General features: G+C 41.9%; 1 pseudogene; it reads right to left on the bottom strand.

Annotated features, from left to right (window-relative positions):
• Positions 1–1,726: 1,726 nt before the first annotated feature.
• On the bottom strand, positions 1,727–3,307 carry LOC119866344 (annotated as a pseudogene).
• Between the last annotated feature and the right edge of the window lie 1,583 nt (positions 3,308–4,890).

Raw genomic sequence — 4,890 nt, 5'->3', positions numbered from 1 at the left:
TTCTGTCTAAGGGGAAGACTTCTTGACTCTGCCTCCCATATAACAATGGCCAGAGGGACTTGATCTCAGTTCTAGACCTTGGAGGCTGAGGGAGGTCCCTGGAGATGTCCTTAAGCAGGAGGCCTGCCCTGAATGTGAATGAGGTCTCCAAGGGCCAACTATTCCTTCCCAGAATCACTCTTGTTTCAGTGGGTTGCATCATACAAGGGGAAGGGGGGAACTAGGGTAGCCAATAATGTCTAAAGATAAAAATATAGAATTCTAAAGATTTCTGGTACAAAAACCTGGAATTTCTTTCTTCTTTCTCTCCCTTCATCTTTCCCTTCCTTCTCATTTTGTTATGCTTTTTTTTTTTAAAAAAGATTTTATTTATTTATTCATGAGAGGCACAGAGAGAGAGAGAGAGAGGCAGAGACACAGGCAGAGGGAGAAGCAGGCTCCATGCAGGGAGCCCGACCTGGGACTCGATCCCGTGTCTCCAGGATCATGCCCTGGGCTGAAGACAGCACTAAACCGCTGGGCTACCACGGCTGTCCAGCATTTTGTTATGTTTATATTTATGATTATGAAAATAATATAGTGATAAAATATAGAAAATTAAAAAGATACTGAAGATACTTTAAAAATGAAAAAAGATATTAGGGTGCCTGGATGGCTCAGTTGTTTTTTTTTTTTTTTTTTTTAACTGGGTAAAACCATTTTATTAACTGACCAAAGCACTTCATTTTGTTTTCTGATTTGAGGTAAAACCATTAAACACGGTTCACAAGAAAATACAAGAACTATTCAACTACAGTTACAAGAGTTTGAAACCTCACTAGTTGTTCATATAATACTTTTACAAATTCATACAACTGTACAGTCTACTTAAGCTAAGTTTATTGTTAACCAAAAGACCAATATCAAAGACCTTGACGCTTGCCCTACTACTCTTGGCAGTGGCTATGGTTTTGTAACAAGGGAAGAATAACTGTTACCTTAAGAAATATACTTTAAAAACCATTTGGCTAGTAATGTGTACTTTCTTCATTCCTCAGGGGTGTGTGTTGTGTGGTGTGCGTGTAGGCTCTCCAGAGGGCAAACGCCTGCTTCTGTTCACCATAATCCCTCTCACGGCAAAAACTGTGTGAAATCACCACTGTCCCACTGTGAACATGGGGATTGGGGAAATAGTTCTACATTTTCTTTGTATATTTAGGTTTTTCGGGAAGCCAGTAGATTTCTTCCGAAGCTTTCTTTTGAACATTCAGATGGTGTCTTTAGAGCCTTATTATACATTGCTGTGTTAGTGGGGGCTTCTAAGTGTCCAGAGGAGGACAAAAAGAATGATGCAGTCTAGAAACACAGTGAATGTATTTTTCCCAACCAAGCTCAGCATTAAGATTTCTTTCTTTCTTTTTTCCTGGGCAGCTCTCTTTAGTCAATACCAAGGCAGGCTTTGGAACACGGCAGATTTGCTTTAGAGGTAGATAAAACAGAAATCATGCAGTTAAGTCAATTGAGGAAGAAGGGCTTTGCACTCTTGAGGACATCAGGACCAGAAAGTGATCCTTTTTTCTTGGGACTAGAAGGACTTTTCTCATTTAACATTTTTACCTGTTTGGGGGAAATACCCAAGTCTTACCTGTCTCTCTCAGGAAAAACGAATTTAAAGGCAGCCTGCACTAACTACAGACAGAGGGAGAGAGTGCCAACATTTGGATTACAGCACTGCAGTTCACGGTCTGGGTCTGTGACACACAAACACGTCATGCACTTGGAGACAGAGGTTAATTGTATCAGTGTCACTAGTGATGTTAATTACAAAAACGTACAGCAAGTTCGAAACTTCTCTAAATATCGAAATCACTATGTTTTAAAGACAGACTGGAATGTTACAAATGATTCTGCAAAATGCAAAAATAGATATGCTTCCACTGGGTGCTTTAATGATTTTTCCGAGCATTCTCATCTTTTGCTTCTTCCTCATCAGAGTACGCAGTGGGCTCCTCCCCCTCCTTCAGCAGTTTGCCCACGATGATACTTGAAAGTGAACTGAGAGTCCCAGTCACTCGGGGTCTCCCTGCTGGGCAGGGGTGAGGTCAGAAAGGTCATCGTACTCGTCCTTCAGTGCTTCCTTATCCAGGCAAAATGTGGCAAGGCCCTGGGATGCATCTCTTCCAGCAAAGACCCCGTATGGCCCCTCGGGCCCGTAGAACTTGCAGCCTTTGGTCACGATGAACACCTTGCAGTTGATGGTCATGAGTATGTGTGGGTCCTGGACGCCGTCGAGTGCCGCAGCTAGACTGGGGTGAAGTCAGGCGGCTTAAGGCGGGGCAGGGGGGCGGCTGGTCCCCGTGCACGATCTTGTACAGCAGGAAGATGCAGAGGCCGAGCAGCAGCAGGTTGAGCGGCGACGTGAAAATCTCGTGCAGCAGTCCGCCACCCTCCAGCTCACTCGGGTCGGCGCTGGTCGCCGCCACATCCTCTGCAGCCAGGATCGCTGGCGCAAAGGTTGGGCCGGGCTAGGGAGGGCTGCGGAGCTGGCTGCTTTCTCCTCCTTCTCAGCAAGCTAGTTGGTTAAGCATCCAACTCTTGATTTCTGCTGAGGTCATGATCTCAGGGTCATGGGATTGAGCCCTGAGTCGGGTTCCTTGCTCAGTATGGAGTCCACTTAAGATTCTCTCTCTCTTCTCCCTCTGCCAGTCCTCAACACCGCCCCCCCCCACAACTGCTCACTCTTTCTAAGAAAAAAAAAAAAAAGATATCAAAGATATTTTAATTATGAAAGAAGAAAATAAACATCTAACATGTCACCCACCCCAAATTAATTATTTTATTTATTGCAATTAAATAAAATCCAAATTGATTAAAAAGTTCAAAACAAATTTTTAATCGCGGCAAAAACTTTTTATTGTGAACACGTTTAAACATATACAGAAGTAGAAAGAGTAGTGTATTGACTCTTCTGTATCCATCATTGAGCTTCAACAAATATGAGCTCTTTGACCCGTACCCAGCTTTGACCACATGGAACTGCATTCCATGAGCAGACATGTGTCTAAAACACAGGAAAGTTCTGTTACTGAAAGGTAGAAGGAAAGGGCAGTACTGAGGAAGAATGATCAGTCTATTTTATATATATAAATATACATATACATATAAATATATATATTTATTTATTTATTGAAGTTCGATTTGCCAACATATAGTATAACACCCAGTGCTCATCTGTCAAACGCCTTCCTCAGTGCCTGTCACCCAGTCACCTCATCCCCCCACCTGCCTCCACTTCTACTACGCCTTGTTCAATTCCCAGAGTGCTCATGTTTTGTCTTCCTAATTTTTCCCACTCATTTTCCCTCCTTTCCCCTTTAATCCCTTTCACTATTTTTTTTCCTTTCACTATTTTTATATTCCCCATTTGAGTGAAACAATATGATGTTTGTCCTTCTCCAATTGGCTTACTTCACTCAGCATAATACCCTCCAGTTCCATCCACGTTGAAGCAAATGGTGGGTATTTGTCGTTTCTAATGGCTGAGGAATATCCCATTGTATACATAAACCACATCTTCCTTATTCATTCATCTGTCGATGGACATCGAGGCTCCTTTCACAGTCTGGCTGTTGTGGACATTGCTGCTACAAACATTGGGTGCAGGTGTCCCGGCGTTTCACTGCATCTGTATCTTTGATGTAAATACCTAGTAGTGTAATTGCTGGGTCATATGGTAGCTCTATTTTTAACTTTTTGAGGAACCTCCACACAGTTTCCCAGAGTGGCTGCACCAGTTCACATTCCCACCAACAGTGCAAGATGGTTCCCCTTTCTCCACATCCTCTTCAACATTTGTTGTTTCCTGTCTTGTTAATTTCCCCCATTCTCACTGGTGTGAGGTGGTATCTCATTGTGGTTTTGATTTGTATTTCCTTGATGGCAAATGATGCGGAGCATTTTCTCATCTGCTTGTTGGCCATGTGTAGATCTTCTTTGGTGAAATTTCTGTTCATGTCTTCTGCCCATTTCATGATTGGATTTTTTGTTTCTTGGGTGTTGAGTTTAATAAGCTCTTTATAGATCAGATACTAGCCCTTTATCTGATATGTCGTTTGCAAATATCTTTTCCCATTCTGTAGGTGTCTTTTAGTTTTGTTGACTGTTTCTTTGGCTGTGCAGAAGCTTCTTATCTTGATGAAGCCCCAATAATTCATTTTTGCTCTTGTTTCCCTTGCCTTCATAGATGTGTCTTGCAAGAAGTTGCTGTGGCCAAGTTCAGAAAGGGTGTTGCCTGTGTTCTCTATAGAATTTTGATGGATTCTTGTCTCACGTTTAGATCTTTCATCCATTTTGAGTTTATCTTTGTGTATGGTGTAAGAGAATGATCTAGTTTCATTCTTCTGCATGTGGATGTCCAATGTTCCCAGCACCATTTATTGAAGAGACTGTGCTTTTTTCCAGTGGATAGTCTTTCCTCCTTTATCGAATATTAGTTGATCATAGAGTTAAGGGCCCATTTCTGGGTTCTCTATTCTGTTCCATTGATCTATGTGTCTGTTTTTGTGCCAGTACCACACTGTCTTGATGATCACAGCTTTGTAGTACAACCTGAAATCCAGCATTGTGATGCCCCTGGCTCTGGTTTTCTTTTTCAACAATCCTCTGACTATTTGGGGTCTTTTCTGATTCCACACAAATCTTAAGATTATTTGTTCCAACTCTCTGAAGAAAGTCCATGGTATTTTGATACGGATTGCATTGAATGTGTAAATTGCCCTGGGTAGCATAGACATTTTCACAATATTAATTCTTCCAATCCATGAGCATGGCATATTTTTCCATCTCTTTGTGCCTTCCTCAATTTCTTTCAGAAGTGTTCCGTAGTTTTTAGGGTATAGATCCTTTACATCT

Source organism: Canis lupus, chromosome 27, assembly GCF_011100685.1.
Source record: "Canis lupus familiaris isolate Mischka breed German Shepherd chromosome 27, alternate assembly UU_Cfam_GSD_1.0, whole genome shotgun sequence".
In the NCBI taxonomy this organism is placed as follows: domain Eukaryota; kingdom Metazoa; phylum Chordata; class Mammalia; order Carnivora; family Canidae; genus Canis; species Canis lupus.
This window is presented reverse-complemented; position numbering and strand designations above follow the sequence as displayed.